The sequence below is a fragment of the Oryctolagus cuniculus genome, chromosome 3 (genome assembly GCF_051225735.1).
Source record: "Oryctolagus cuniculus isolate XC-2025 breed Fujian yellow rabbit chromosome 3, ASM5122573v1, whole genome shotgun sequence".
In the NCBI taxonomy this organism is placed as follows: domain Eukaryota; kingdom Metazoa; phylum Chordata; class Mammalia; order Lagomorpha; family Leporidae; genus Oryctolagus; species Oryctolagus cuniculus.
The window spans coordinates 48,826,047-48,839,850 of NC_142869.1; the positions used below are offsets into that span (position 1 = coordinate 48,826,047).

The following is a 13,804-nucleotide window of genomic DNA, read 5'->3' on the forward strand; positions in this document are numbered from 1 at the left end:
GTCATTTACTGTTGTCAGTTCTGGAGGCTGCATTGTAGGGTCAACGCTAAATACACTGAGTACAGGCTAGCGCAGCCAGGATCCTTTTATGAACATACAAACAAGGCACCAAGCAGGGTCAATGCTAAATACACTGAGTACAGGCTAGCGCAGCCGGGATCCTTTCATGAGCATAGAAACATGACACGAAGGCTATACTTTTTGAAGGACGTGACACTCTTGTCATGTTGAAGAGTATAAGCTGCTTCAGAAGACAACCAAGGTGAAGCTATAGTTTCCATACAGAGCTCCAACAAAATTTTCACCTGTAACATTCTACTATGTGCCATTTTCTTTAAGTTATACAAGTTTCAAACAAGTTATAAAACTTTTCATATATACAGATTTAGGAATATAGTGATACTACCTACCCTACCCTCTCTTCTACCCATGCTCCAACCTTTCTTCCTCCTCCATCTCCTATTCTCACTCTTAATTTTTATGAAGATCTATTTTCAGTTTACTTAATGATCATAAGGTTAACCCTACACTAAGTAGAGTTCAACAAATAGTATGAAGAAAAAAAAAAACAAACACTGTTCCTTAAAGAAGAGACAGGGCTGTTAGCAGTCATTGAATCTTAAAATGTCCATTTCACTCCTATACATTACATGTTAGATACTCTGTTAGTTAGCCCAGATCAGGGAAAACATGTGATATCTGTCTTTTGGGGACTGGCTTATTTCACTAAGTATAATGGTTTCCAGTTGCATCCATTTTGTTGCAAAAGATAGGATTTTTTTTTTTTTTGCAGCTGAGGAACACTGCATAATGTATATATACCATAATTTCTTTATTCAGTAAACAGTTGATGACATCTGGGTTGATTCCATATCTTAGCTTTATGAATTGAGCTGCATTGAACATGCAATCACAGATCACTCTTTCATATGCTGATTTACTTTGGTTTGGGTAAATTCCTAGGAGTGGGATGGCAGGATTTATAGTAGGTCTGTATTTAGATTTCTGAGGTATTTTCGTATTGTCTTCAACAGTGACCAAACCAGTTTACATTTCCACCAAAGTGGTTTGGGGTACCTTTTCCCCCACATCCTCAGCAGCATTTGCTGTTTGTTGATTTCTGTGTGAGAACCATTCTAACTCTGGTGAAATGAAGCCTCATTGTGGTTTTGATTTGCATTTCCCAGATGGTTAGTGATCCTGAGCATTTTTTTCAGGTGTCTGCTGGCCACTTGAGTATCCTCTCTTGAAAAATGCCTGTTCAAGTCCTTTACTCATTTCTTAACTGCATTGTTTTGTTAAGTTTCTTGAGCTCTTTATAGATTCTTGGATAGTAACCCCTTATCAGTTGCATAGGTTGCAAATAATTTCTTCCATTCTGTTGGTTGCCTCTTCACTTTGCTGAGTGTTTCTTTTGCAGTACAGAGCTTCTCAGCCTGATGTAATCCCATTTGTCAATTTTGGTTTTGATTGCCTGTGCTTCTGAGGACTTTTTTTTTTAAAGAAGTCTTTGTCTGTACCAATGTCTTACAGAGTTTCCCTGATATTCTCTGGTAATTTGATGATATCGGGTCATAGATTTAGGTCTTTGATCCATTTTGAATGGATTTTTTTGTAAGCTGTAAGGTAGGGGTCTAGTTTCATGCTTCTGATGCAGAGATCCAATTTTCCCAGCACCAACTGATGAAGAGACTGTTTTTGCCCTAGGGATTGATTTTAGCTCCTTTGTCAAAGATTAATTGGTTGTAGATGTGTGGGTGGGTTTCTCAAGTTTGTATTCGATTTCATTGGTCTACATATCTGTCTTTGTGCCAATATCAGGCTGTTTTGTTTATAACTGTCCTGTAGTATGCCTTGAAATCTGGTAATGTGATGCCTCCAGCTTTGTTTTTGTTGTTTAAGATTGCTTTAGCTATTCAGGGTATCTTATGTTTTCATATGTATTTTAGCATCATTTTTTCTAGATGTGAGAAGAATGTCACTGATATTTTGATTGGGATTGCACTGAATCTGTAAATTGCATTTGGCAGTATGGACACTTTGATGATATTGATTCTTTGAATCCATTAACATGGAATATTTTCCATTTTTTATGTTTTCTATTTCTTTAGTGTTTTGTGATTTTTATCATAAACATCTTTGACATTCTTTGTTAAATTTATTCCAAGCTATTTAATTTTTTTGTAGCTTTTGTGAATGGGATTGATCTTAGAAGTTCTTTCTCAGAACTTGTCTGTGTATACAAAAGCTATTGATTTTTGTGTGTTAATTTTATATCCTGCTACTTTACCAAACTATTTTATGAGTTCCAGTAGTCTCTCAATGGAGTCTTGTGGATCGCCTATATATAGAATCATGTCATCTGCAAATAGGGATAGTTTGACTTTCTCCTTTTTGACTTGTATCCCTTTGATTTCTTTTTCTTGTCTAATGGTTCTGCCTAAAACTTCCAGGACTACATTGAATAGCAATGGTGAGAGTGGGCATCCTATCTGATTCCAGATCTTAATGGGAATGCATTGAACTTTCCCCCATTCAATAGGATACTGGTTGTGGGCTTGTCATGTATTGCCTTGATTGTGTTGATGAATGTTCCTTCTATACCCAATTAGATTAAGGTTTTCATCATGAAAGGATGTTGTGTTTTATCAAATGCTTTCTCTGCATCTATTGAGATAATCATATGGTTTTTGTTCTTCAATTTGTTAATGTGATTTACTGATTTGCGAATGATGAACCATACCTACATACCAGGGATAAATCCCACTTTGTTCAGGTGAATAATCTTTCTTGGCTTTGATTAGCTAATATTTTATTGAGAATTTTTACATCTATGTTCATCAGGTTATTGGTCTATATTTCTCTTTCTTTGTTGTATTTTTTTCAAGTTTAAGAATTAAAGTGATGCTGACTTCATGAAGGAATTGAGAGGATTCTCTCCCTTTCAATTGTTTTGAATAGTTTGAGAAGAATTGGAATTAGATCTGGTAGAATTCAGCAGTGAAGCCATCTGGTCATGGGCTTTTGATTTTTGGGAAGGTCTTTATTACTGATTTAATCTCTATCTTGGCTATTGATCTGATTAGGTTTTCTATGTCTTCCTGATTCAATTTTACTAGATTGCATGTGTCCAGGAATCTACCCCTTTCTTCTAGGTTTCCCAATTTGTTGGCATATAGCTCTTTGTAGTAATTCCTGATGATTCTTTTAATTTCTGTGGTATCTCTGGTTACATTTTCTTTCATCTCTGATTTTATTGATTGGGTCTTCTCCCTCTTTTTCTTTTCTTGTTAATTGGGCCAATGGTGTGTCAGTTTTGTGTATTTTTTCAAAAAATAAGCTCTTCATTTCATTAATCTTTTGTATTTTTTTTGTTTCAATATTGTTTTCTAATTTTAATTATTTCTTTCCTCCTACTAATTTGGAGTTTGATTTGCTGTTTTTCTAGGTCTGTGAGATGCACTGATAGCTCACTTATTTGGTACCTTCCAGTTTCTTCATGTTGCCACCTATTGCTATAAGCTTCCTTCATAACACTGCTTTTGCTGTATCCTATAAATTTCGATATGATATATTGTTGTCTTCATTCATTTCCAGAAATTTTTTTATTTCTCTTTTGATTTCTTCTATGATCCACTGTTCATTCAGGAGCATGTTGAGTCTCCATGTGTGTGCATATGATCTAGAGATTCTTGAGTTGTTGATTTCCATCTTCATTTCATTGTGGTCTGAGAAAATACATGGTATGATTTTGATTTTTTTGAATTCACTGAGACTTGCTTTGTGGCCTAGCTGATGATCTATCCTAGAGAAAGTTCCATGCACTAATGAGAAGAATGTGTATTCTGCAATTGTGGGGTGAAAAGTTCTGTAAATAGCAGTTAGGTCCATTTGGTCCATAGTATCAATTACCTCTGTTGCTTCTTTGTTGATTTTCTGTCTAGTTGATTTGTCCATTTATAATAGTGGGAAATGGAAGTCCTTTATTATTACTGTATCGTAGAGTATGTCTCCCTTTAGATCTAATAACATTCTTTTAAATATCCAGGCAGCCTGTAATTGGGTGAGTACACATTTGTTATAGTCACATCTTCCTGTTGAATTGATCCCTTAATCATTATATAGTGCCCTTCTTCATCTATTTTAACAGTTTTTGTGTTAAAGTCTATTTTGTCTGATATTAGGATGGCTACATCTGTCCTTTTTGATTTTTGTTAGCATGGAATATCTTTTTCTGTCCTTTCACTTTGTTGTAGTTGTAGTTGTAGTTGGCAAATAGATGGGTCTGTTTTTTAATCCATTCAGCCAGTCTGTATCTTTTAACTAGAGAGTTGAGGCCATTTACATTCAAGGTGACTATTGATTTAGTAATGACTTGGCCTGCCATTTTTCCATACTTATTCCTATTCTTTACTTTGGATTTCGTTTGTACTTTTACTGGGATATTTTCTGTCTTCACCTTCTTTCATAGTGATGACCATGTTTCTGTTTCTGTACAGTATTCTGTATAGTGTACAGTATTCTGGGTTGACAGTTTTAAGACATGGACTATGTCTCTCCATTCTCTTCTGGCCTGTACAGTTTCTGATGAGTCAGCTCTGAGTCTACTTGGAAATCCTCTGAAAGTAATCTGGCATTTCTTTCATGCACATTTTAGAATCTTTTCTATATGTTCTACTGTTGAAAGTTTGACTAAAATGTGTTGTGGTGAAGACCTTTCCTGGTCATGTCTATTAGGAGTTCTATGTGCTTCCTGTACTTGGACATCCCTTTCTCTATCCAAGTTGGAGAAGTTTTCTGTAATTATTTCACTAAATAGGCCTTCTAATCCATTCTCTTACCAAACCTCCAGGAACTCCTAAGACCCATATGTTGGGTTGTTTGATAGTATCCCATTGATCTGCAACACTGTTTTTAATTTTTCTACTTTCTTCTTATTTTTGTTGATCTGACTGAAAGATTTGCAAAGATTTTCTTTCTTCTGCCTCACTAAGTCATTTGTTAAGGCTTTATATCACATTTTTTATTTGATCTATTGAATTCTTCATTTCTAATATTTCTTATTGATTTCTCTTTAAAAATCTCAATTTCATGGGAAAAATTTTCATTCATCTCATATATAGATTTCTTTAATTCATGGATTTTTTTTATAGGTTTTGAGTAATCCTATGATTAATCTTGAATTCTGTTTCATGGCATTTCATCAATCTCTTCATCTTCACATTCTAGTATTGGAATGTTATTGTGTTCCTTTTGGGGGCTCATGTTATCTTTCTTATTCCTGTTTCTTGAATTTCTGCACTTATTTTTAGGCATCTGTGGAGATACTTGTTTTTTTTTTTTTTTTTCTCTGATGGCTTTTATCTTTGAACTATGCCCCTGTGGGTTAGTGCACTTTCAGAGAATACCCAGAGGTGTATGCTGAGTGAGGCCAGTGCTGTGGTCAGTGCTCCAGGGTAGGGTGAGTATCCAGGGTCCACCCAAGTTGTCGTGTGGTAGATACCTTGTTAACAGGAGATGGGGAATGGTCACCTCTGTTGGTATGCTCACATCCTTACCTCCTCTATTCCATGTTGATCGGCACCCACGTGTTAGCACCCACTGGGTTCAATACTCATCTGTACAGCCATGTGAACCACGTGAATGATCTGCACTGTCCTCACTTGAAGCATGATCCCATGGCAGTGACCTCCCCCTGGCAAACCTGGGAGCCCTGAGCATGTGTAATTGCACATGGTGGTTGCACAGAGACCCAGATACACTGTACCCTCTCATGCCACCAAAGTCCACAGTCTCAGCACACAAGGCTCCCACAGCTGCTGAGTGCAGTGGGTCTGCTCCACCATGCCAGCCTGTCCAGTCCACAGAGGGGCAGACATTCCCTGAGCCAGCTGTCTGTGGGTGCTCTGCCTAGGCAGCTTGAACCCTGGAGCCTGTTGGGAGACTGGGGTGCCTCCCAGTTTATGTGGGTGCCAAGCTCCTTGTCAATCCTCCCAGCCAGGCTCAAAGTCAGTGGGGACTGCAGATTTTTCACTCTGTTAGAATCTCTGGATTACACAGGTACACAAGAGCCACTGGCAAATGTTTCTCTCTCCCCACCACTGCTGCTAGTTCTGCTGAGATAATAGCATCCTGTTTTAGCTCATTTCTGTGCACATGCACGAGGGCTTCTGCAGCTGCTGCTTTTGCCCAAAATGGCACATGCCCTCTCTCAGCCGGGTGCTGGGGCACTGTTGTGGGGAGGATGGGGTGAGAGAAATGTGTGCTTTTTCCACTGGGACTGAGGGTACCCTCTCACTCCTAGGGCTCCATACCAGATTTACGCCATGTTCCCTCTGCAGCTGTATCACCACAGGTTCCTGCAGTCTGACCTCACCTTGTCTCCAAGCTGGCGTCCTCTTTGGCTCTTGGTTGCTGGAGCCGTGTGTTGTGTCCGTGTTTGTGCTGTGCCTCTGCACCTTCTACACAGGTCCATGGCCTTCCTCTTCCTTCTGTAGAATTTCCACTGTGGTTTCCCAGTTCTCCCTAGCCGAGCAAAGGATGATTCATGAACCAGGCAACACTCAGAACCACAAGAAGTTTGGCCAGCTCCAACCAGCAGTATGAGCAGCAAGCATTGAAGGCTGGCAAGAAGCTAATAGAGAAACCATATGATTGGGTACTAGGCATCTACCTTATTTGGGCACATGTGATGAGCTGGCTGCCTGTGGTTGACTAAAATTCAGTTCTTTGTTATGCTTCTAAGGTTAGGACTTAAGTTAGTTTAGTACTGGGTTAGCTTGGCAGGAACTCAAAAGTACAGACAGTCTCAGGCTAATGGCTTGCTGCTTATTTAACACCTGTGGAAGAGAGTATGTCAGGCAAGCCAGGCTTTATTTCAGATGGCCCTTTCCTGGATTTAGCATTCTTTCAGGCAACCAGGGGTTATATTCTTCTGACCACTTAAAAGGATGCACAGAAGACCAAGACCTCTAGCTGCCTGAAAAGACAGAGGGCACTGAGATACCTTAGCTCTTTGGGGAAATTATTTTCAATTGGTAGTGCCCATGCAATGGTATTTAAGTATACCAAGCAATGGTATTTTAAGTATGAGAACTAAGCACTGCATGATGTTTTGCTTTGTTTGTAGAACAAGTGTGACTGCTTGCAACATATGCCATTTATTTAATAAGAAGGCTAAAAAAAAAAAGAAACTCATGAGGCTGGTGCAAACAGATGCTAGTCACCTCTGATGAGCCAGACCATGATGGGTATTTGTACTGCTAAGTCTTGAGGGTGCTCACATCTTTTTTCTTGTAGGCACAGCATTTTAAAGTAGGTGGGAAATTCCTTCTGGGTTGGCTGCTTTATCTAGTTGACTTTATCCTACTTTATGGACACACACATACCACGGCTTTTGTAGCATACACTCATGTGGATCATTTTTTGTTCTTCAAACCGTAACTAACACTCACTTTACCCTGTTGTTCTCTCTCTTGTCTCAACCTCCTTAATCCTTCATGTTTCTCCACCCCAACCACCTCAGGACAAACGTGAATCGTTGGTGTTTGGCTGTGACGCAATCAGATATGTTGGGTTGGGGTAGAGGGAATCACATGCAACAAGTTTCATTCTGTTTCATTCTCTGTTGGCTCTTTAACAAAAAGTCCTAGGGGACTCAATGATACTTCCGTGGAGGTAGAGAAGACACAGAATGTTTCTGAAATGGAAGTTCATGATGCAAAAGGATTTGTATGTATGATATATGCACTGTGTTAATTAGGTCACAGATAACTCCTGTTGTGCCAGCAAGAATGAAGGAATGCTGGGAAAAATCTGTTTGATCCTATCAGTGTTACAAGTAAGAAAGAGAATTTCTTTCTGAAACGTTTGAGCTTTGAGAACGGAGAACAAGCAATCTGTTTGTTCTCACTTCGTGCCAGAGGCATAGTCCACAGGAATAGAAGGGAAGTCTCATAAACAGGTATTATAAACAGAGAGTAGGGAAGGTAGAGGCAAGTGGGACCTGGATGACTATAAATACCATCTCTGGAAAAAGTAGGCTTGAACATTCAGTTGGGTAAATGAGTGAACAAGGACGATGAAACTTGCATGTTTAAGTGAACAGGAATTCTCAGGAAAGGCAGAGTTTGGTATAGAAAGAAGTCATGTTTCTGTCTATTTATTGGACAACTACTTTGTGCCAAGCACTGCATTTTTATCTTTCACCCCAGAGTCCCAATCTTCCTATACCTTTTTATTATTGGGGCCATTCCATTGATACCCATCACTGTAAAATCATAAATGAAAAAGTTCGGTCATCTTTTCCCAATCTAGGAGTCTGTAGGAATGGGAAAGCCAGAAAACATGGATTGTAATCTAGTTCTACTAAGAATCATAGAATTTTGGACCAATCATTGAAACTCTGGTTCATAATATTTCTTATGTGTAAAGTGGAAGAATGGGAGGGTAGAGATAGACAATTTTCCAATTGGGGGTTTTTGCAAGGGACCCATGAGTTCATATGAACCAAATTCTGTTAGCTGGATTAAATAAGACTTACAAGCAATATATGCCATTTTCCATAACAATTAGACGTTATGATTAAGAAAATGCAAATTTACTGTATTGAGCTTGCAAAAATTATGTATGAAGGGTCTTCAGAAAGTGCATGAAAAGCTATGCATGGATTTCAAGATTTATTGCAACAAAATAAACTTCTCAGTTCCACTTTCCCATGAACTTTTTGAAGTACCTTCATTTGTGATCCAATCAAAAGATGCTTAACAGCATAATTACCATTATAAAGGTGTTCTTGAAATTTAAAATCGGTCTTCATACTAGAAAATGTTGAAAACTGCCCAACTGCATGATGCAGATGTCTCATTTCACTGCTATTCCTGAAATGCCATGTGTAAAGCGGAGATTTTTTTACTTCTTTTAGATAGTTCACAGTGCTTTCTTTCTCTAGCACAAGCAAACGTATCTGTATTCTCATTTGAGACACTCTTAGTATACCTTCCTTTGAATGGCAGGATAGTTTCTGCCAAGCCATCGCCTGACTTCTAGCTTATGACCCACTTGGTGAGACTGATTGAGGTATAGTTTAAGGTAGAGAAAAATAGCTCATTCAGGGGTCTGTTTTCAGCCTTAAAGTGCTTTATTAACTCCATGAAAAGAATAAATGGTGATACAGTTATTGGAAAATTAGTGACTTGGTAACATCAAAGACTTAATGGCAAAATTGGAAGAATTTAAATCTGTACCCTCAACACAAAGCAATTCTGATTAGTAGCATGTGCCATGTACTATGTCTCAGTGGAAAATAGAATGAAACCTCAGAGTGGTTGCCCCAAAGATGATGCATTCAGCAATGGTTTGTTTTGGGAGGTAAGTGGCACCGAATGACTAACAGTGACTTCACCAGCAAACCAGGACGAGTGAAGCAGATCTTAGTTTTCTTAAGGAGCCATGGGTGCTCATCAGAAATGGGGTCTTCAGACAGGGATATGAATGGTGTGTTTGCCTCTGTACGTATACAACTACACTGCTGAAATCTCTGAACCTTTGCCTGTGTCTGGTGCGGTTTGGGGACAGTTCAAGACACTACACATGGCATCTTCATCTGCGGGTTTTTTTTTCCTAGTGGAGAGAACAAATTGGTGGGTGGATTTCCTTTCTCTTTAATGAAGTTGCAGCAGCAGCTCCCAAATGCTTCTCCCTTAATGTTACGAGATCACATTTCTCTTTGAGAGCCAAGCCCAGTTTGTGCTAAGAAGTAAAGACAGCTGTTACCAGACTGAGATGATCAGAAAAACTAGATTCCAATTATTTCCATTTTCACGATTTCTACTTTTTTCTGTCCCTAACAATCCTAAGACACAGGAGCTTTTTGGCATTTATATTCAACACTGTATTAAACCAAAGGTGTTTTCCAATGGAAACAAACACCCAGGTACCTTTTTATTTTTCTGTGTAGTCTTCCAAATGCTACGACATGCTCAAGCTGGGAATAAGTTTTCTCGCCTTCTGTGTGCATGGCATGTTTGACAGCACTACATTTGTAAAAGCCCTTTGAACTTGACTTTCATAATGCCAGGTTGACCATTTGGATAGAAACTTGATTCCCCTTCATCAGAAAGTACTAGGTAGTTTTATTTGAAAAGCAATAACAAACAGTGCTGAGCCTCATTTCATAGAATAGAAATTCTTAGAGGAAAGGACTATATCTAAGTCACTGTTTCCAAACCTAAAGAAATACATTTTCAGATCATTTTAGGGAATACATCATTTAGGGAATACAAGGAGAACGAGTCTTGATTGCTTTGCTTAAATATGACCATCTCATTCCAGACAACCAAATGACCTTATCACTACATCAGTTATGCTGCTGAATAACTAAAGATGAGTTTGTCATATTTCAGCGAAGGACTACATTCAGGTTTCTAAAGAATCAAGGAAAAAAATTTCTTTATGCAGCGTCTCAACCATTGCCTACTTCCTTCAGTGTATGAGTTTACACTGGTAGAAACTTATTTCCTATTTGACTTATACTTACCCTTCCAGGCAAAACTGATTCTTATTGGTATGTATAAAATTTGTAAGTTAAACATGTTTTCTTTTGATTATAATTTGCACTTCGTTTTAAAAATTACATGTAGGCCTTTAGTGCTATAAAAACCAGCTTTAGATATTGCGCCTCTGTCAATTAAAGCCTCAACTTCAGGAAAGCTGAGCTTGCAGAGATGGTTTTGCAAAAGGCAATTCTGGACTTAACTATCTCAGAACTGCACACACAAGGATGGATTGGCGATGACTGGGAAATGATTTAGAGACATCACTTTCATTTTATCTTTTTTAAAAAGCGTGAAAGTACTTCAGAAGCCAAGGATGTGGATTTCCCTTCTGGCACCATCTGGCTTCATCTATAAGCTATGATCACTGCAGAAGATAATCATTTGTAATAATGAAAGAATGAGGAAAAGCTCAGAGAGGTCTCTCATTTACTGCCGGAGGAATCAAACCTGAGAGGGAAACAGGCAATCTTATCTAAAAACATTCACATGGACTTATATAAGGCAGTAATTTCAGAGAGACTTTATGGGAAATTTAAAATGGGGATGATTGGTAAGGTGGATAGAAAGTGCTGAGTCAATGGAAACCCAAAATATCAGTTAAGATGAGGAGCTATTCACTTACCTCTGGGAAACATCTTAACATTTCCCTCAAATGATTCCATTAAGATCTCTTACACTCATCTGTGGCTAACAGGTTTACTTTATGTACATATTTTTAGAACTGTGTCAAACTTTCACTATCCAAATATCTGAAATCATATTGAGTTTTTAATAACTTTAATTAGCATATTTATTAGTTTTAATGCTTTCTCCCCAATCACAAAGGCTAAGAATTATAGATTTTGCTTTTAAAAGAACTAGGCCAACATATTACAAAGCTGTGATAATGAACAGTTTTGTGTTGACAGAAAGATAATCAGATAACAAAAGCATATAGAAACATTGCAATGAGGCAAGACTGGCTTTTTCAATAAAAGGTGCCAGGTCCCCTGAATAACCTCATAGCAGAAAATATGAATCTTGACTCCCTACACTGTTTAAAAAAATCAATTCTAGAGGGACAGAAGATTTAAATGTAAAAGGCAAAATGATAAACTTCCTTTAAGAAAACACAGGGAAGTATCTTCATAAACTTATGTAAGCAAATATTTAAGCAGGAAACAAAAAGTACTAACCAAAAACAAAGAATTGATAAACTGTACTAGGCAAAAACTGGGTTTCTGTTCATCAAGACACTGGTAAGATTTCTTAAGCAAAGCAAAACCAAAACAAATAAATAAACTACAGGAAAATTAGCAAAATACTTGAACAAGCACTTCACAATTGACGACACACAAATGGCCAATACTGAACAGGTGATTTAGCTCATTAGCTTTGGTTTGCCTTTTTTTTGTTCACTAAGGTCCATTGCAGGGACCAAAACTAAAAGGATTGATAAAACCAGGTGTGCCAAGGATGTAGACTAACTGCAGTCCAGGATACTGCAGGTGGGAGAAGAAACTGGTACAGCTCCATCGAAAGTCTGTGTGCCATCTACTAAAGCTGAACATAAGCTTCCTCTGTGATCCAGCAGGTGTACTCCTAAGTATACACCCAACAGAAATGTGTACACGTAGTCACCAAAATGCAGGTATAGTATGCCTGCAGCAGCACTATGTATAATAACCAAAGGGCTATCAACAGAAAACTGAATTTCAAACTTGTGGTCTACGACGACAGCCAGCAGGATGAACAAACGTAGCTGTGAGCCGCGACATGAATGAATTTCCCAAGTATAATGTTGAATGAAAGGAGCCAGCTGGAAGACTATGTATTGGTAGATTCCACTTAGTTTTAAATGTACAAGATTGATATATGGCACGAGAAAATGAGATAAAGGTTACATTTGTGGGGGATTTTTGACTTGATGGAGACAGATGCTTCTTTTGGGTGCCAGTTAAATAGATGTGTTCATTTTAATTTGCACATTTCTGATGTGTCAATGAAAAGTATCTTTTAAAAGAATATGCCAGATTTATTCACTGGCGAGGCTGTACAATACTGAAATAAGCTGGCTAGTTATTTCTTTCCCTCATTACTGCCAGGCTTTTGGGTGAACATAGAATTAAATTCTGTCTCCCGCTCCCTCCTTTAGACACTGAGGAGCTGAAATTATTTCCCCAGATCATAAAGCTAGATTTTTGTTGAATTTCATGGAACTGAGGAGATCTGACCACCGTGCCAGCCAAAAAAAAGTTAATGAGGAAAAGATTGTGGCTTCTGCTGTACTGTGATTAACTCCAGATTTTGAAAATGATCTTTAAACCAAAAAGAATGAGGCAAAACATTCCAAGATTTGGAGGAAACCGACTCAAAACAATTAATTTTCTCCTGTGTGGCTATTGAAATAGAAGCTGGTGAGACCAAAATGGGAATGCCAGCTCATCAGACCACGGCTTCCCGGGGCTTAGTTAACGAAAACCTGAGAATGAAAGCGTGTATGATACAATTATTAAAGTGAGATGCAAAGAAAGAGCTTCTCCAATGATAATAAATAAACCAACGGAAAGAAAATCTTTCAAACGGATGATGAAAATTTACAGCTGTTTTTCTCACCAGAAGCAAAATTACTGTTCTTCGCTCTGCTCCTTTCCATTTCCTGCATCTGTGTTTCTGTGAATCTGAGCACAGCAGTATCCACGAAAAACAAAGTCTAGCTGAAAAACAAAGGACTCTTCATATGGTTCCTTCTGGTCAAAACTCAGTGCAAGAATACAATAGAAATGTGAAGGAATTTACTAAATCTCTCCCCAGCAACATACACCAATTTAAAGAAATTACCTGCTATTTGGAGATTCCAAGGAGCCTAAGAACTACCTATTATATGAAAAATAACACCTAAGAAAAATGTTAAAAGCTTTTTATATTTGGCCTAAAAGAATTTTAACCCATGCTCTAATTGTCATAATTATTCTCAATGACATAATCGTAAGCGGTCTCAGCATGTCAACAGGAGCGGTGTCATGATCAAAGCGTCCGCCCTCTTAGATTTCGGTCAGGGCCTCAGTGCCGAGACACCCTGGTGAGGCTCAGAACTCTCGGCCTGGCTCCATCACTCCTGGGGCATGGGCAACAGTATTTAAACTTGAGCTGAAGGCCTTGCATCCGAATTCTGGGTCTAAGTTATAAATCCAAGAGTGTGAAATAGAGACCTATAACCCGTCTTTTAGAGAGTAACTATTCCCATGTTTCTCTCTTGCCCTGTAGCG

The 13,804-nt window shown here is 38.3% G+C and overlaps 1 protein-coding gene across 6 annotated transcripts in view; it reads left to right on the top strand.

Moving 5' to 3' along the window:
• Positions 1–13,804, top strand: part of LOC149127332 (uncharacterized) — a 304,837-nt gene that overhangs the window by 267,708 nt on the left and 23,325 nt on the right. The window lies entirely within an intron of this gene.